This window comes from Marmota flaviventris, chromosome 5, assembly GCF_047511675.1.
Source record: "Marmota flaviventris isolate mMarFla1 chromosome 5, mMarFla1.hap1, whole genome shotgun sequence".
Lineage (NCBI taxonomy): Eukaryota > Metazoa > Chordata > Mammalia > Rodentia > Sciuridae > Marmota > Marmota flaviventris.
The window spans coordinates 137,411,223-137,432,758 of NC_092502.1; positions in this window are offsets into that span (position 1 = coordinate 137,411,223).

The window sequence follows — 21,536 nt, forward strand, 5'->3', positions numbered from 1 at the left end:
TGAGGATTTCAATTTTGAAACATGAACCATCTTTTGATTTATTTAGTTCTGTTTTGCTTTTATTCATTAGAATTTTGTTATATTTTCTCATCTGTATCTTACACATGCTTTGCTCAATTTGTATCTAGTAATTTCCTTTTTTGGGTGCTAAAGTAAGTGGTGTTGTGTTTTTTGATTGATATTTCACTGGTTTGTCATTAGAATAAAAGAAATCAATTGACTTTTGTACATAAGCCTTGTATCCTGCAAAATTACTATAAATTACTATAATTACGAGGTCCAATTTATTAAACATAGATAATCATATCCTCTGTGAACAAAGACTTCCTTCTCTGTTTCTTTCTTCCAAGTCCAGTTTTAATCTCTTCATCTTCTCTTGTTGTACTAATAGGATTTCCAATATAATGTTGGAGAGCATAAAAGGGAATATCCTATTTTTTAAATTTTTTTTCTTAGTTGTAGATGGATATGATAACTTTATTCTATTTTATATTTTAAATACAGTGCTGAGATAAAAGCCAGTGCCTCACACATAACAAAAAAAAGCTTTAGGTTTATGGCTATTTAAATGATTTTAGCATTAGCTTTTTAAGGATGTCACTTATCAAGTTGAGGAAGTTCCCCTTTATTCTTAGTTAACTGAGATTCATTATCATGAATATGTATTGGGTTTCATGAAATGCTTTTTTGTTGAGTCTATTGATATGATCATGTCTATGTGTTCTTTGGATACCTATGATACAAATTATTTTAAAAGATAACACTTTAATCTGTCTGAAGAAATGTTGTACTCTAAAGTATCCATCAAAATGGAAATCCTTGATGTGCTCACATTTAACTATGTTTGATAAGTGGCTCAAAGATTAAGATTAATCACAACAGGAATATTTGCCTGAATGAGTCAAAAGTTTTCTCTTTTGACAGGTTAATATTTTCCTTTTCATAATTTTAGAAGCCTCTATAATTCTCTTTTATAAAAGTATAAGGATCAAAAAATAGATAAGTAGGGTTTTAAAATAACCTGGTGACTTTACATTATCAAAATTTTATGTTTAATTAACTTTTGCCCTATTTGATATGGTGTATCATGAAATACTATGTGAAAATTAATTTATAATTTTATGGTCTATTTGAAATATCCACCATTAAAACTAGTAAAAGATAAACTTAAAAAGCCAATTCATCTGTAGATTCAAAGAGATAAAAAAATACTCAAAATTATCTTTTACTTTAACATTTTCATTTGAAAATTATTCTGTATTAAAGCAGTAGCTATAATTCTGTTGACTTAATATTTCAATCTACTAATAAATATTTTAACTGAATAACTAATGTCTATATATTTAAAATCATAAGTTTATCAGCTTAAATTTTACAAATGTTTTATCTTTACATATATAATATCCATATTAATTTATATAATATATTAATTATGTATAATCTTACTTGTTTCCTAATGTAAATATTGTTCAACTATGAGAGTACAATTAATTTTTTCCCAGAATTAATCTTATAAATAACTGCTTCCCTTATAAAGTCTCAGAAATCTCATTTTATTCATTTAACCCTTATGTTTATATTAGATTTTAACAGAATTATTGTTTTCTTGATTATAAAATACTGAATTTAATACCTTTTAAAAACATATATACTTCAATGTCTACCGATCTTCTTAGATAATAGTTTTTTCTTTGTTTTGTTTCTCTTCATTTTTGTCCATCTTTCCACTTGTATGCATTTTCTCTACTTACTGACATTAAACTTCCATTTGTTCTGCTGCAATTCCACTAAAGTTAACTGTAACCCATCAGTTATTAACACTAATTAAAATATTTCAAGATAAAATTGTCACTGCCTGTTCACAGATTTGCTATTTAATCAAATCAAAACTATGTGAAGAAATAATAAATATTTGTATTTTAATGTGCATACATATCTGTGTATGCAAATTACCCATATAATTTTAAGTTTGGGGGTATGAGTGTGCATGGTTTGTGGGTATGTGTGTAGGTGTGTGTGTGTGTGCATGTGTGCTCATGTGTGCATGTTTATGTGTGTGTTGGAAAGAGAAGAGACATTAAATTTAATTTTGTGATTGTAGAAATCAGGCTCCTTTTTAGGTATTCAAGTGAGTTTGCATTGCACATTGTTTGCATGGGAACTATTTTTAATTTGAAATTCAATTTCATTTGTATATAATGAACAAAAGCTTTCAGTGCCTAAGTCAGGGAATGTCTCCACAGTGCAAAAATTTAATGTTGATGAACCTGGAGTCTCAAGAGTTAGACAATAATGTAAATCACACTGGGAAGTAGCCATTCAAATGAAAAATCATAAGATAGTGTCTTATAAATAAGTGGAGTAGAAGGATTTTAGAATGAAATGACATAGCAGCAGTTCAACACTTTCTTTTTGTTTTTTTGAGGGATTGAACTCAGAGGCACTTGACCACTGATCCACATTGCCAGCCCTATTTTGTATTTTATTTAGAGACAGGGTCTCATGGAGTTGCTTAGCACTTCTCTGTTACTGAGGCTGGCTTTGAACTAGCAATCCTCCTGCTTCAGCCTCCCAAGCCACTGGGATTACAGGTGTGTGCCAATGTGCCCAGCTTCAATACTTTCTTATAATTCATGGATCAACCTCCAGGATGTCTATCCTTTGAAACCATTCTCCATGGCCACTTCTCATGAATGCATTGCAGAGGATATTCTGTTTGGTAATCTGCTTCCTGGATAGAAAATGTTGGGCCCAGAAGTAAAATATATAAAAGCAATTTAGCTTTTATTCCAGGTAGCTCAGTCTGATAAAAAATATAATTTACACAAACAGTTTGGAGATTACTCTGGGTTTAATTAAAATCAACACATTTTATATAACCTCATCATTATCATTCTGCCTGAAGCACTTATTACAGCAGATTTAATTATGACTACTCAAGTTGAGAAAACTTGAAATCTACTCTCAACAATTTTCAAGAATGCAACATGTTGTTATTAACTATGGTCACCATGTTTTAAAATGGATACATTGAATTTATTCCTACTATTTAATTGAAATTCTTAAATTATTTGACCAACATCAATTCTATCTCCAGCCTGAGAAACTAACATAGTACTTTCCGTTTCTATGAGTTCAATTTCTTCAGATATCACATATAAGAGAGATCATGCATGTGTTAATTAACTCAATGTATTTGTGTGTGTGAATATACATATATGTGTATATGTATATGCACACACACACACACACACACATATATATATATACATATATATATATATATATAGAGAGAGAGAGAGAGAGGGAGAGAGAGAGAGATAATCTTAAAGTTACAAAAACCCGTAATATTTGTGATTATTTGAAATGTTTCATGTTTCCATGAAGCTGTGCGCTTGAGGATATTCAGAACTTATGCAAATCACTTTCCCAGGCATGTCATATTTGACTTGCCTTGTATTTCCTAGTACACTGCTCTGTTCACTTATCCATACAATAGATACTGAGGCTAGTGTCTGTCACAGTACCAAATATTATTCCACCCTCTATAACTTAATTCACCTTCTACCCATACTGCAATCACTTCTCTCTTACTTTTCTTGAAGGATTTACTGCATTTCACTATTAGAAGCTTCTTGCCTTACAAAATACATACATGAAAATTCATTGTACTTTAGTAGAAAAATATTAAACATAGTAATTGAACATGGATATATGATTTAAAAGAAAAACAATAATTTCAAAGTTAAAACTGAAATACATGGTTTGTTAAAGAAAAAATTCTGGTTCTAGTTGAGATTTTGTTAGTTGGGCCTAGTTGTGTTGATTTTCTAAAGCAAATTAGAAGAAGCTAATTTGTGTGAAATAAATTTTTGTATATAAATAATTAGAATAAACTTAATTTTGGACACTTTTTAAAAGTACAGATTCCAGTACATTCCAATGCTTCAGCACAAACATTTGTTCTAATTTATAATTTAAAATAAAACTTCTATATCTTTCTACATTGTGTTCTACTTATCAGCTACAATGTTCTTATGTCCTTAACTAAAATTAATACCAAAAGGATTTTGGTTAAAATAGCTATGTATGCTTCAAGTTCATTGTATTTGAATGAAAATCCATTAGTCTTTATATAACCAAACTAATTTGCCCACATATATTTCAACAGATGACATGGATTTCCAAAACAATACTTAATTCATGTACTAAAATACCAACTTGACTTTATATGAATACCAATATTATGTAGTTGCAAGCATGCCTTCAAACGTCTACAACATGTAGGTAAGATAGAATTCAATAAGCAATAGAGTAACCTTACAGAAGACCACTACTGGTTTCTTTGATGAGCATGCTTCCCATCTCTGATTAACAGATAAAATAGCATGTGATATGTTCACATTATTAATTACAGAGTTTCTGGGATGAAAAGAAACAAAAAGTTATTATCGTATATATTGAGGTCACATATACACCTTGGTAAAACAAAGAGCCTCAGTGAGAATAGATGCAAGATTTTAAATAGTGTTACAAGTATTTCTAGAATCATGGCAGAATATTCAGGTTAAATGTTCATGCTACAGTGAATATAAATTATTTTTTTAAACTAAAAGTCCAATTTATTAAAAAGGAATGAAACTTTTTAAGAAGGATTACCTTATTTGCAAATTGAAGTTTAAGTATTTTATGTTCTATAGTGACTACATACTTTGGAAGGAGCAAATAAGTACTTTACTAATAATATTAATCTAGTTTTGCACATGTTTTCAGAGATTCATTCTATATTTATATTCATTCTTTACCAAAATTTAAAATATCAGTGTAGTCCTTAAAATCATCAAGTACAAAAATGTTGGTATTTCATCCAGCAAATATATGTCATTGGTTTTGACAGTAAATTTTTAATTTGACCTGAAAGACATATTAGTGTAGCCTCATAGATTTCTATTTTTGTTTAAAGCTTCATTAACTTTGCTATTACATAAATAAATATTCCCAATAGCTCAAATACCAAGAAAAATTATATCAGATAAATTCAATATGGTAAAAATTTTACTAAATAATTGAACATTTAAAAATATGACAAAACCCTTTCAGTATATAGTTAAGTGTAGAAAGATTTCTACATATGCATCATTCCACACTAAAATAAACATATAGATAGTGTCTGCTCTAATTACATATGCCTGTATCATATTTTATGGCGTAATTGCTTTTTGAATGCTTTTAGTTGACACATAGCTTTTGCACATAGAATGTGTTATGCAAAAAAAAATCAGTACCATATTTTATGTTTTCTTTTGAGAAAAACTTTATTCAGATATTTAGCCATTTTTAACTGGTTGTTTGTTTTCTTTCTATGGAGATTTGAAGTTCCTTATATATTTTCAGTATTTACATTTTTTCAAATGCATAGTTTACAACACCTTCTCTTTTTTCTGCTATTGTTTAATTTTCTGTACAGAAGCTTTCTAGTTTGATATATTTCCTGTGTCAAGTTTGTGTTTGTTTTCTGTGTATTTTTGTGTCATGTCCAAAAACAATATCATCACCCTAGCCACTGTCCTGGGACAAGCTCATATGTTTTCTACTGTTTCCATCATTTTAGGTTTGGCATCTATGTTGTTAATCCATTTGAATTAATATTTTTAACTGGTAAGAAATAAGGGTCTCATTTTACTCTTATGTGGGTAGATTTATAGTTTTCTCAGCACTATTTATTTGAAGAGACTGTCCTTTTTCTTTGTATCTTAGCCTCTTTGTCAACAATCATTTATAATTGATTGTACATGTGTGGAATTATTTCTGGGCTTTCTATTCTGTTAAACTGTTTTTTTTTTTATGAAAATACCATGCTTTTTAGATGAATGTAACTCAGTCTTATATGTAACTATAGTATAAAAATGAAACATCCATAAATATTTAGACTTCTCCATATAGATATATAGATGATAGATGAATATTAGCCATTATGTTAGATTATTTTGGAATGTTCTTCTGAGTATGTGTCAAAGATTTGAAACCTTCTCAAACATTTTTTTTGTCTATTTTCAAAAGCAATTTTGTAATAATCATTAGGACTACTAATGAGTATTTTGTTTATTTTCTGCATAGTATACATTTTCTAGCCCTTTTAACATCAGTTTTGGCAGTTTTCATAACTAACAAATAAAATATAAGAAGTAATGTGTGTCGTTTTCCAAGAAAGTTTTATTGTCCATAAGTTATTGATTGTAGCTTCTGTGCATGTGAATCTGCTACTAAATACGCAGGAAAAGGACTAGAGGGACTTTGTTCATATTTAAAATGTCTACTGGGTTGATAGCAAGTCCCTGAATATAAGCTTATCTAGTCACTAACCTCTCATATACATGTGGAGTATATAGCAAAAATCACAAGATGTCACTTCTGGCATTACATTACAAAGCTTGATCCCCCTTTTGAGTTCTGCCTTGCTTATTTTGATGAAGTCTGTTGTTTTGTGAGGTGCCATGAGAAGAAAACTGAGGCTCTTTATGCAGCAATGACCTGGGAGGAATATGGTCCCTTAGTTCAATATTCCTGAAAGGTAACACTTCCCATCAAAAACTACATGGGAGAGCTTTGGGGCAGAGGCACCCTCAATTGATCCTTCAGTTGATTGTAGGCTTCAGAAGACCTAGGACCAGCTGAGCAATGACTGAATTCCTCACCTTGAGAAAATGGTAGAATATTTATTCTTTCAAACAGCTTAAATTTTGAGGGAAAATTATCATACATTGATACATAACTAATTCAGTTAATAAATGTGAAAGATCTTATATCATAAGATGGAACAAATATAGTTCTAGATACAGTCAGTAAATACACTGTGGGTCAGGTGATATTGGAAAATGAATTCAATGATGTATATAACCTTTATCAAACAATATAAATCAAGCTGGAACAAAAAAATTAGTAAAACTACTAACTTGAAAAAAGTTACATGTACATATAATGCTATTCCTATCCATTAAAGCAAATATATGTATATGTATATATATATATATATATATATATATATATATATATATATATATGAATATAAACATAAGTAATAAAAATGTAATATTAATCCACTGTATAAATATGAACACTAGTGTGGTGTCTCAGTGAAGGATCAGTGAATGCACAAGTTCATTTACAATATTTTATATTTTAAAAGTGATGAGTCTAATGTAAATATATTAAAAGGCTATTAACTTTTCTTGTATCTTGGTAAGTTATGCATAGATATTTCTCATATTATGTCCTATTTTTCTTGTTAATAACACTGCTTATTTGTGAAAAAATAATTTTAGTAAGGTGGAACTGAAGTAATATAAATATGATATATTGATATGAAGTTCATATGCTATTAACATAAAAAAATGGATATAAAAATACCTGCATTTGGTTTAGAGAAGTTTCATGACTAAATTAGATACAGATCTTGTTTATTGTAGTAATCCAATGAGAACAGCATCAGCAACCATAATACATCAAATAATTTCCAAGACATTAAGCAAACAAATCATTTATATAGATTAATGTAAACAAATCATTTATACATCTATTTCACACAGCACATCTTTAAACTACGCCTCAGAGACATCCACTAAATAGTACAAAGCAGAGTAAATCTATCATATTATGCTATTGTTGCAAAAAAACACTTTAATATGACATATAATACGCTAAAAATGGAAAACACATTATTCATACATGTAAACTTGACACCTAGAAACATTAATATTATCATGCTAATTAGAGAATAACATAATTATTCAAATTTTTCTTCACTTGATATGTAATCTATTATGTTTAATATGGGCAGTCTTAGAAATTTGCTTATGATAACATTTGTTGTGTCATATAATCATTTCAGGTTATATGTATTCTTTATTTTGTTTTCTATTTTTGACTTATGAATTACTCAATGAGAACACACATAGCATAAAAATATTTATTTGCTTGTTCATGTTTCGTCACAGTTACAAAATCAGTGATGCTCATAAACATAATCTCAGTCATGCAGGTTTTATTTCTCATGATGATATGCATAATAAACAGAACAAACAAAATCTGACTTCAAGACACACTTTGTGGTTATTTATAAACAAAATATGATTTGTGCACCTCAAGGGTGGGCTGGGAAGTGGTTAGTAAGATTATAATAATTCCCAAACCATTTATAATTCACTAGCTCATTGTTTTCAAAGTTTAATTTTTTTATATTTTAATTAAGACAACAATTAAATTGAATTCAGTCTAAAGAGAATAGTATTTGAATTTATTGTGGAGTGTTTGTACCTCAGTGTTCAAATATAATTTTGGTAATATATATGGGACAAAATAATATCCCATTAAGAACTAAAGTAATTTGGAGACTAGATTTTAGGTCAAATATCCTCTTTGCTGATAAAAACAACGTGCATATCAAATAGGCAATTCAAACTTGCATAAATGTCACCCTTCCCTGGTCATCCCATCTAAACTGTTAGATCACAATTTCTAGTTATTATTGTAAAAGATTTTCCCAAATCACACTGAAATGAAAACAGTATTCTATCAAGAAAACAGATCCTGTGGGTCAGAAATTTGAAAAGGTAAACACAGGAATGGTTTACTGATAGGTATGATGATGACTAGGTGGGGAATTATTTGGTGGTGTCTTCAATCACATGCCTGGCCTTTAACTGGGACCTCACCCTGGATATTCAGTAAAAATTAGGTTACTTCTTGGAATGCGCTCTTCATACAGAAATTTTAGGATAATTAGTCTTCTTCTAGGGAAGCACAGAGCACAAGAATCTGGTGTACCAGTGGACAAAATGAAATCTTTATGGTAGACTCACCTGTAGAACCACATATTGTCATTGCAAACTGCATCCTTTGGGTTAGAATTGTCTTCAGTGCACCAAAATTCAAACCAATGTGGCCTAGATACCACATTTTTAATGTCAGGAAGAGGCATCACTTTGTAAAATAGCATGTAGGATGGGTGATATACTTGTGGATATCTTTGAAAAGTGCCATCTGCTACAAACATATATTCCTTCTGCTTAATTTTCTTAACATCACTTATCACTAAGATTTAATATATTTGATGTCATTTTTGTATCATTTTTATATCTTCTAAGTAGAATTCATGTTTTTGTTTGCTTTGTCTCAGTGTTCTTCTCCAACATATAAGAGTACATAAAACAAGGAACCATTTAATAGCTATTTATTGAATTAATTAATAGATTGGTTTTGAGGGAGGGCTTTGTATAAAAGCACCAATATTTTATCTTTTAGTGTACTAGCTCTCTAAGGTAGCTGAACCACCAAACTATACTCAGAATTAGTATCATCTTGCCTTGAAATACATGTTCACAAACAAACATACCAAGATAGCGTTCACATGATTTGGAGGAAATAAGAGAAGTAGGTATATATGACACTAACATAAAATTTAAAAAAGGAAATAATAAAAATTGAATATATATGCTGAGAGCCACGGCTGAGTCTGTATGGCCCCTGGCAGTTTGCCAACAGTATTGATTGACAGGCGAGGCATTACTATCCGCCTCTGCCGCAACTTTTGAGTTCTCGCACTATTTTGGAGTTCTCGTGGGGATTTCCGGGGATTCCCCGAGAGTTCCCATTGGTTGGGGAACTGGAGGAGGAGGGATTTCCGGGAGAGATATTTCCGGCTGGGGGTTCCTGGACAAGCCTCGTGGCGCTTTCGGGAGGATTCCCCGGGAGCTGTGTGAAGTGTTTTCCTGCAGTTTAAAAATAAAGTTTGTTCCTGCTTCAGTGGCTCGTGATTTGTGCCCAGCCAGACTGCGGCATATATAGACATTCCAAATAACAATAATAAAAGAAAATGAACAAACCTACAACAGAGATAAATATGGAGATACATACTTGTAATCCTAGCTAGTTGAGAGGCTAAGGCAAAAGATTACAACTTCTAGGCCACCTTGGGCAACTTAGTGTGAGCGTGTCTCAATATAAAAATAAAAATAAAAAAAAATAAGAAGGGACAGGGATCTAGCTAAGTGGTACACCATCTCTAAAGTCAATCCCAGCACTGCAAAAACAAACATTAAAATGTATATTTCAATATATTTTTTCAAAATAATAAAGAATATTATAGACAATAAGTGCTATGAGTATTTGAGGTTATACAAAATATGAATTATACATAAAGCTATAAAAAAGAAAATCTAATCAAAGCTTTTATAAAAATAGGTCCAACATTAGAATTAAAATGTGTAATTAATCTATAAAACAAGAGGAGAAAAACAAACACTGAATTAAGAAGAAAGAAACAAGAAAAACATGACAGGAGTGGATATTCAGGATAGAAAAAAGTATGATCGATTTGGTCTCCTTAAGTAAGAGAAAAGGATTTCTTTTCTTCAAAACGAAGAAAAAAATATTGACAAATTTGAAGATTAAATAAGACCAGGAAGGCTAAGATAACGACATAGAAAGTGAAAGTGGCCATGATATCTAAAAGTTAGGACTGTCAAGAAGTCAAATTAGTATGGCTCATTGGTCCTCTCTTCTAAACATATATTCTACCATGTCTTTAAAAAAAAATGATTTAGGGTCTGGACCTGTAGCTTAATGGTAGAGCACTTGACTAGCATGTGTGAGGCTCTGGGTTTGATCCTTAGCACCATATAAAAATAAATAAATAGAGGCATTGTGTCCAACTACAACTAAAAAAAATAAATATTACAAAGTAAATAAATAAAATAAAGGTATTGTGTTCATATTCATATTGTGTTCATATACAACCAAAAAGTTATAAAGATTTAAAGTATGATATTTTGATCTTATTCTGTGTGCCATTACTACTTAGTACACAGCCATTCCTATACTTGAGCCAGAGAGGAGTCCAGGAATCTTAAGAAGAAGGAGGTAAAAAATTAATACCTACATTAACCTCACTTCTATTGACCAGAGGTAGGTTTTAGGTCTTAATCTTTTTTTTTTTTTTTTTTTTTTTTAAAGAAAGAGTGAGAGAGTGAGAGAGAGAGAGAGAGAATTTTAATATTTATTTTTTAATTTTCGGCGGACACAACATCTTTGTTTGTATGTGGTGCTGAGGATCAAACCCGGGCCGCACGCATGCCAGGCAAGCGCGCTACCACTTGAGCCACATCCCCAGCCCAAGGTCTTAATCTTTAAGAAAGTTCTTTAAGAAATTTGGAAGCATTCCATATAGTGGTAGATTTGTCTTATTAAAAGAAGTGGGTAGTTTTCATGTAGGGGAGTAACTCCTTATATACAGACAGGGTTTCAACTATAGATCTTTTAAACTGGGTGTGAGCATTGTTGAACTGGGCAGATATAAAGCCTGCCTGTATAACCTTGCTCTATATAGAAGTTTTGGATATTATATTGCAGTGTTATTTTCTGCTATGTTTCTCAGCTAGGATTCACAGAGTGTGAGTTTGTCTTTTAAATTGCAAAGGACTTTTGTTTCTGCACAAGTGACCAAATCATACACAGGTTAAGAGTCCATCCATAAATATTTAAAACAAGACCAAAGTAGACAGTACCAGATCAGGACATTTTAGTCAAAGTGTTGATCCTTACCTACCACAATTTATGAAAAGGATTCAGAATTTGGAAGGTGATATATTGTAACATACAAAACTTGTAGAAAGTAAAAGTGTTTTGAAGTTGAAATCACAGACAACAAATCTATGAAGTTATTTCAAATATTAAGTGCATAATAAAGATAATTTCTTCAAAGAAGAAATGTTAAAAAATTAAAAATAAAATGTCCTATTAGGACATTTATGGCAGAAAAAATAAATGTGAAAAGATAGAATAACTAGTGTGACACAAGAAACAGAAACCCTTGACAGAAAATTTAACATCTTAAAAGAAAGGCTAGACAAATTAAATAGAACATGAAATTTTTAAGTCCAAAATAAAAATATCAGATTTTTTATATAAAAACAAAAATTGGTTGTGTCTACTCAACAAACAAAAATATTTTAGATAAGTTTTAGGTATCGTGGATATCACAAAATCAGAAAGGATGTATGGAACTCACAGATATCTGAGTGAAAAAGAGGAGAGATCTGAATAATAATAGCCTGATTTACTCAAAAGATCTAGAAGATGAGCACAGATCTCAAGTTAGACAATATACAGCTCACATAGAGAGGAACATAGGACCCCTCCCCTCTGTGCTGGATGTTTATGGAAAGTTCCTTCAGACAATCTGAGAGACATCCAGGAAGAACAGCCTTATCTGCTCCCAGCATTATCGGGAAAGCTTCAGGGTGCTGAGTGCCTTAGGGAAACTTCTTAAAAATATTGTTGAAATGATAGTGGAATGAAATGTTTATCAAAATAAGGCAGCATAATAAAAAGGTGCCAGACAGGATAAATATAGATGAAGTCCAAAACTGATTTTGAATGTTGATCTTATGGTAGAATATCTGGATTAGGTTGCCTAAATCAGAAAATGGATCTGTATCCGATTTGTTGGAATAGTGTGCAGTTTTGACAGGGCCATCTGTTTGATGTGGTTTCCTGTTAAGCTTGTTAACTTTACTTCACTTAGTTCTCCCTTCCTCACATTCATCTCAATGCTTTTGCACTTGTTCCTTCTTTTAGCGACACATTTTTTCTGATTTATGCATGGATTCCTCTTCTCATTTTATTCACAGCAATTACCTTCTGGAGAAACTTTTTCTCTCCACCTGCTAAAACATGAGTTTGCCAATCATGTATCATTTTTTATCATCTTCACTAAATGAAATTATGCTTACCATTTACTTGTTTTGTTTTCATTAAACATAAATCTATTGAAAACAATTGTCCACTCTATCCCATGCTTGTCTTAAGTACCTAGAACAAGAGTTGTCATATAAAGTTACTCAAAAGACATTAACTTACGAAAATTTATAGCCAGGATTAGTTCTGTTTTAAGAATCAGAAAACCTAAAAATGAGAATATTATTTTTCTTAAAAAGTCAGACTTTTACTTAGTAATATTTACTTAGTAGAATTTACTACTCCATAGAAGTAATAAATACTTCATAGAACTAAAAAACACTACAAGGCATTGATATTAAGTTTAGTAACAAGTATTTAAGAATTAGATGCTCCACAGGTCTAGACAAATATGTAGACATTAAGGAAACACTTTTAAGTTACAAAATGTTTAGAGCATAGAAATTATCAGGAACCAATAAAATAAACCTGGCATAATGGTGCATACCTGTAATCCCAGCATCTTTGGAGACTAAGGCAGGAGGGTCACCAGTTTGAAGCCAGCCTTAGTAGCTTAACAACATGCTCAGCAGCTAAGCAGAACCCTGTATCAAAATTTTTAAAAATGAATAAATAAAATAAAAAGAACATGGGATGTAACTTAATAATAAAGCACCCCTAAGTTCAATCCCCAGTAACAAAAAATAAAAATAAAAAAAATAAAAAATCAGGGGATGGGTTTGTGGCTCAGCAGTAGAGCACTCAACTAGCACATGCAAGGCACTGGGTTTGATTCTCAGCACCACATAAAAATAAATAAATATAATAAAATATTTAAAAAATAAAAATTTTTAAAATAAATTATTACTACATACAACAATTTAAAGTGTGAACATAAAGTGAATCTTTTAAAGAACCAACATTTGACAGTTTTATTTGTTAAAGTGTTTCAAATGTTCAAGTTTTATATTTTGTCATTTAAGTGACTCAGAAGAGAGAAAAATAATGTAAGTTTTAGTTTTTTTTTCAAAATGAACATATACTAATGACTAATTTTGTCAAGCATATAAGAAAAATACAGAAAAATGGATTGACAAAAATGATGGCTATTACTGAAAATATCCTACTAGTAAAGGTAAGCACAGCAGCATGTTAATTAAAGTAGCAATAAATCAAGCAAGTTATATTCTAATATTTAAAATTAATTCAATCTTAAAAATGTTCCTTAGTACAAATCACACTTTGAAGAATATTTAGGTAAAAAATAATAAGAAAATTTGCATAAATTATTTTAAAAAATTGTAGTATCAACATTCATTGTTGATGTACAAAAATTAAATCTAACCCTTAAAATAATTAGTACAAAATTTAAAGAATATTCAAATCAATGAATAAACAAAACATAGGGAGAGGAAAGTGTACATATTGGGGAATATAATTAGTGAATATACACGTATATTATAACTTATTAAAATATCTTAATGTACTTACAAATGAATAATATTATGTCTTAAATAATTTTTAGGATATTATCTATTGAATATGGCACTATTAAATATTAACAAATATGAATGTATTCCAGTAGCAGGGATTTCATCTGAAAATATAGTTTTTAACATTGTAAATAAAAATACACAAACAGTTTTTTTAAATTCAAAAATGATTAGTGTGATAAGTGTGATTTGCAATAAATTACATACACACATATACACACACACACACTGACAATTAAATATATGTGTATGTGTATACATATACACATATATACACACAAGAATACTTATTAAACTAAAAACTGTAAAAATAGTCTAATTGTTCAGTTTGGTGACAGGAATGTAGCAATAGATAATACTTTGCTGAACCATAATAATGATCACCTTTTTGTAAAAACTTTCATACAATATCAACTTGAAATAATTTTATGTAATAGAATCTAACAAATAAAAAGCTGACATAAGTATCTCTAAGAATGACCAAAAAAGAATATGTGATAGGAAGAGCAATGCAGAATGTTTTCTCTGATACAAGGAGGTTGACTCATAGTGGAGTGGGGAGGGGGAGCATGGGAGGATTAGATGAATTCTAGATAAGGCAGAGGAGTGTTAGGGAGAGGGAGGGGGCAGGGGATTAGCAAGGAAGGTGGAATGTGATGGACATCATTATACATAGTACATGTATGAAGATTTGAATTAGGTGTCAACATACTTCATATACAAACTGAGATATGAAAAATTGTGGTATATATGTGTTCTAAGAATTGTAATGCAGAAAAAAAAAACAAAGTACATGTATAAAGGCATAAATTGGCATGAACATACTTTATATACAGAGATACGAAAAATTGTGCTCTATATGTGTAATAAGATTTGTAGTGCATTCCACTGCTGCCATGCATTTAAAAAAAATAAAATCAATAGCAGATTTTAAAAAATTCCTGTGGAAGTAAAGTCAGGAAATAAGTGGTAGTGAAAAGTAAAGATAGAATAAACTTGAATAAATTAGAGGGGAAATTCAAAAGCTTTAATTACTTTTCAAAACAAAACAAATCAAGAATATTGGAAACTTTTGACATTCTTGGCATGTAAATTTGCATTTCAAATGGGCAGTAAATATAAAAACAATAAAATAAATAATTATTAACTTTAAATCTAAAAATGAAAGAAATTGGGGATAATAAAATATCACAGAGAGACGATTGCAAAGAAAAATGCAAGTAACATATGATAAAAACTGAGTTCATTAATGTAGAAAATGCAGTTAAAAATTAAAATATAAACCACATGGTTGAAATGTATCCATGTTATTGAAAAGGGTATTCTAGATGTCTAGATGACTAAAATTCCAATAGACATGTTTTTTGAGCATTTACAGTGAACAGTTTCAAAAGGTTTCAAAAAGTAACAGGGTTAAAAAAAAAAAACAGAGCAACACTGAGAAAAGGGGCCTCTAATCACAGATGTTAATATGAAAATTCTAAAATATATGAAAATGAAAATTTGGAAATAAATTTCATATCAGGCTGCAATCAATGCAGAATGTATAATGTAACTCAATCTGAAAGGTGTACTCTGAAAATTAATAAAATATCCCTATTACAAACATGTATATAGAATTGAAATGTCTAAGGAAAACAATTTTACAGTTCTATGATGAAATCTGTTAATCTACACTCCAGAAGTCCCTGAGTAACCATTATATTAAATGTTAATTTATGTTACATAAACAATTAGAAAATATTAACAATAAAGCTCTCCATCATGTAGACGTATGTAGACATACAAAGACTCAAGCATGCGAACAATACGTAGATTTTGGAAGATACAAAATGTAATCATGTTTGTGCTAATAAAGTAATCTTCACATCAAAAAGAACTAAGTTTTGATGGGGGAACATATCATATTCTCTGATTATTAATGAAGAAAACATACCAAGAAAAATTACCAAGAATACAAAATATCACACAAATTAAATAACAGAATTTGAATAGCAAACAATGACTTCTGTGTTTTGAAAATTAAACTATATTTGAATTTTGAATAATCATTAATTTAAATACAATATTATTTTTTCATTCCAAAAATGTATTCAAGAAATGAGCATAGAGTCAATTATACATTACAATGTGAAAAAATATATAAGTAATTTTAATTTTCCATAAGGGAAACTGGAAATTTTATAATAAATGGAAAATAAAAGCAGAAAAGCAAAAAAAGACGAATTAATGGTATGGAAATCTTTCAATAGAAATGATTAACAGAATTTATATAATTTATGAACAACATATCTATTTATGTAAATAATAAATAATAATTAGTTCTCAGTTTATATAAAAAAAGAAGTAAAATGACAACTCAGCATAAAAAAAGATAAGGTATAGGTACAACATAAATTGAAATGTGTCTAAGGATACACATTCTCTTATAGGCTCAACTTTACTTGAAATTTTTAAAATTTAATGATTTAATTATATTATCACAAAATTCTATACACTCTTCTATTGATGCTTTGTATGATGTTTTTCTTCATGCAAAAGAATAAAAGTATTAGCATATATGGTAGGTTTTATATTTATCATCTATAAATCAATGACATTATTGATTTAAGCAAAGTTGTATTAATTTGTATTGAGCAGCAATATTGTATGAAGAAAATTCCTAGTCTGTTGATATATATCATAGACCCAAAAGATTCTGCCCACAAAGAAGCTAACAGAATTGAAGTTGGAAAGAAAAAAAATAGTGTTTTGTTACATATTTATGCTGAAATCAATGACACTGACAATCTTATTGCTAAGTGTATATGTTGGAGCTAATAATAGTGACAAGAATTCATCAAAATTGGAAGCAAAAAATATTGAAAAAACAAAGAATATGGATATAACAAATTAAAATATTCAATTGTTTATGATGGGACCATTCAAATAAGGAAAAAGAATGTAACATTTTTTAACAATTCAAGAAAAAAAGGCAAAGAGAAACACCTGGAATAGAGATTTAATTTGGGGTAAGTACATTGAAGAAGCAGTAAATGTGTGTAGCTAGAGTATCAAGAAAACCAATAGATACACTCACTCTTATCTGAACATTAACTTTTAACATCTAAGAACTGATTTTCTCTCTAGGTACTCACTACCATTATTTAGATTTGAAGTTGCAAGTCCCTGATCTGTAGTGAAGTAACTCTCAGCTAGAGGAAACACTATTTTTCCCTGAAGCTTCAACTAATTATCAATATTGTAGAATTGTTACTATATCTTCTATGTTTTTACCTTCTAATATAAATAAAACATTGGGTGTTTAATAATTGTAGCTCTTAAAATAGCATTTAATTTTCCATTATATGATAGAACTGAATGTAATTTCATTTGTAAAACCATAACTTCATTGACCAACATTATTACTTTTTCCATCTCTTACTTGGAACATGAACAATAACAATAAAAAGTGACAATTGCCACAATGTATTTAATGGACATATTCTATGTCTTGTCACAAGTTTGTTTTGATGTCTCATTAAAATCAACACTGCCTTCTGTCTTTCTATGAAGATTGGATATAAATCATCAGGCAACCAGCGAGTGACAAACTATGAATTAAATGCTCAATTAAATCTGGCATTGCTACATAATGAAAGGTACTACATTGGATGGACAGTTCATTATCATGTGGGTCAGTCATTATGTTGGCTTCTATTTGTTCCTATATGGATAACTAAATCCACAGTGCCACAGTAAAATGTCAAACCTAACATTAGATGTTTCTATGAATACTTTCCCTCAAGACTAAAAGCAAAATTAATGTTAAATTTTCAATAATTACTTCAAACTAATTAAAAATATAAAAGAAAACAATGAAAGGAAGTGTTTGAGATATGAAAGAAAAAATGACTAATCATCAGATAAATTTTCAGAGTAAACAATTTCCCCTAATAAAAATTGGAACTCATATTCCCAGTTTGCCTCCAGTACAAAGTCAAAGTGTCATATCATATTAAGTGAGTAATAAGACTCCACAGCTCATTAAAGTATAAATTCATTTCTTTGCTTCTCCTGTGGTGTAATGTGTTTGCATATTTGCCCTGAGGATACATACTAACATGAACATTTATCTGTAATTAAAGATTCACACATCATTAACAGTATAGCCAATTCATTGCAGACAGATGAGAGGCTTTAAAAATATTTTCTATTCCATGCGAAAGTTACCCTTCCTTCAGGTTCAGTTTTCTTCCTTTTCCTCCACAATGGTAACTGGTTTCCTCCAACTACATGGAAGTGTTCAATGATTCACCATCTTTTTTTTTCTCCCTATTTAAACATTTTTTTCTGAATTAATTAGAGAAAAATGAAGACTAACTCCAAGTTTTTCTGTTTATACCTAAAGGGTATCTGTTTTTGAAAAGATGAAAGTGAAGATAAAAAGCCAGAAAGACAGATGCAAGACTGCATAGATAATCACTAAAACTGATGCAAGAAAATTTCACTGATATGAAACTGAATATCTACCAAAAAATCTCTCCAGATATTAAATACTAAAATAGGCCTACATAGTAACTTACAAGTGACATAAAAATGCCAGTAAGAGGATAACCAAAGAGTGCTTTATGTTAAATGACTGTGTAAAATTATGGTTCATATTAAATCATTTAATAAATGTATATTGAGAAAAAATATTAATTCTGCATTCTGAGTAAAATTATCTATTCTAGAGCCATTAATTTGGGATACCTATTAAACATTTTTTGCATTGTAAGACATACTTTTTACAGAATATCAAACCAAATTATAAGGGTTCAAGTTCTTTTCTGCCACTTTCCAGCTATGTGAACTTGAACACGCTATTATTTAAGCTCTACTTTCCTTGATTTCCTACTTAAGATGACAGCATAGCAACAACTGCCAAAACTTAACATTATCTCTGTTCTCCTGTGTGTGTGTGTGTGTGTGTGTGTGTGTATACAGGATACAGAATTCAAGTACATTTCACATCTCATAAACATTCACATCAGCCTAGATGAGTCTCTTCTAATGAGTAAAATATTAATAAATGTGGTCACAGCACATTCAGACCTGGTACATATAATCAACTCATGAATAATTTTGTTTTTCTTTACCATCAATGTTTAAAAAGGAAAGAACTCTAAAGAGGCACATGACTAAGGACACAGGACAAAAGATGACAATGAACCTGTATGACACTTGGAGAAGGATCTTCCTAGGACCTCATGCAACCCACTGTGATATGAAAGAGCAATAGGTTTTTTTATAATATAAAGCTAAGAACTCAGTCTGTGGGTTGATTATAGTAGAATTACCTGTCTCTAGCCACTAGATGAGAATTCTTAGTAGTATTTATTTCATAAAGTTAAGTGGAGATTAGTGGGTCAATATATGTGAAACACTAGGAACAAAGCTTGGTGATAGAGTCATGCAAATATTTGCTATTTTGTTGATTAGGATAATGTGTCAGAGATCTATAGTGTTTTGCAAACTTACACATGTTGTTAGATTGCCCAGCTTTTCTTGTTCTGCACCAGGGATTCTAGATCTGGGTCAGTGGAACACTAGGAGAACTGACATACAACACTGCCAGACCTGCTCTTAATTGTATTCTGCTTTAACACCTCTAATCAGCCCTGCCATGTCAGAAGACTGGGAAGACATATGAATAAGATTATGTTAGCCAAAATGCAAGGAGATTGGAGACTCCTGCATCCACATAGGAGCTGTTAGGAGGACACCTCCTATATAAACTACCTATGAAGTAGTTTCTGTGTTCTTGGAATATTTATAATTTATGCAGGAAAATTTAACAATACATATTTCAACTGTAGGAAAGGTAAGAACATACATAATTATATTACTACATCTAGGAGGATTAAATTTTTTCAGTTTTTTTCACATCACTTAATAGGGTGACATAAAATCAAAGGGTCTATACATCATGATTCTTAAGATCACCCATTTAATTCTCAAGGTACAAATACATATTTTTATACAATTTTTTTAAATTATATTTCTTCACTTAGAAAATTGTTAACTGCCTACCAAAATATGTTATTTTATAAATTAAGTTTCCCTGTATTAAACTGAAAACTATTTTCCTGAAAACAAGTATTAAAAAAAATTGAGAGGTTATTATTTTGACTGAGCTTCTATACTTGGCCTCAAAAGAGCAGAGCAAAACAAAATTGAGTCACTCATGCTAAAGGCCACATCATCAAGATGAAACCCAGAGAAAACAGATCAATCCAGAAATAGACGAGTTTTTCCTAAAAATAAGAGAGTTCAGTCTATCTGAGTCAGCATAATAAAGAAGTTCCCTTGCTTAACCCTGACAAAATACAAAACAGGAATGTAACCTGAAGTGACCTGATGTTAACCAGTTTTACTTCTGTTGTTCTGTTTCCTCATTTGTGCCTTACAAAACCCACTATTCTGCCTTTGCTCAGTAATACCTTTCATTCTATTTTTTAAAATCTATTTTAAATCAATGCCAATTAAATCTATAACTAATTTATTGTAATCTTGTCTTTTGAAAGAATAAATCTGTTTGTAAGTGTTACTTCAGCTTTAAATTAAATAGCCATTTTAGATCTAGTGTTGCTGAGTTCCTGCAAACTTCATTAAGGTGAACTTCCTGGTGGCTTTGAGCCAACAAAATCCTACTGGCATTTCATCATTGTCAAGAGATGATTATATGCTTTTCTCTACTTTTATTATGCTAAGTGTGTACCATAAATTTGTTCTTCAATTAGGCCTTGCATGAATATAAAATTCTGAAAGCTATAACAAATAGAAACAATATTTTGAAAAATTAAGCATTTTTCCTATCAATATGTGACATCCCATGAAGCCATTTAAAACAAACAGTTTTATGTTTAATTCTCCTATAAAATATTAATTATGAATTAATATTTTCTCAATAGAGTTAGAAATTCTATCCTTATTCTGGATTATTAACAGTAAGAAATAATTTTTAAAATGTGAATGATACCTTACTGTTTTAAGGTAGAATTGAAGAAAGCATAATTATACAAAATGAAAAATAAGGTGTTAGTAGTTCTGTCATTCTCTCATGTCATTTGCCCAATTTATTTTTGAGTTTGGAAAGTATTTCATATTTTTATTCAAATATTAAATATCAGTAACAAAGTCTGCACACACACACACACAGACACACACAGAGAGAGAGAGAGAGACCGATTTCATCACAGATGTGTTAACCCCTTAAATAATTCAAATTGGTCTGATGTTTGCACTGATTTGCCTGATTCACACTCATTTAAATTTATTTAACCAATT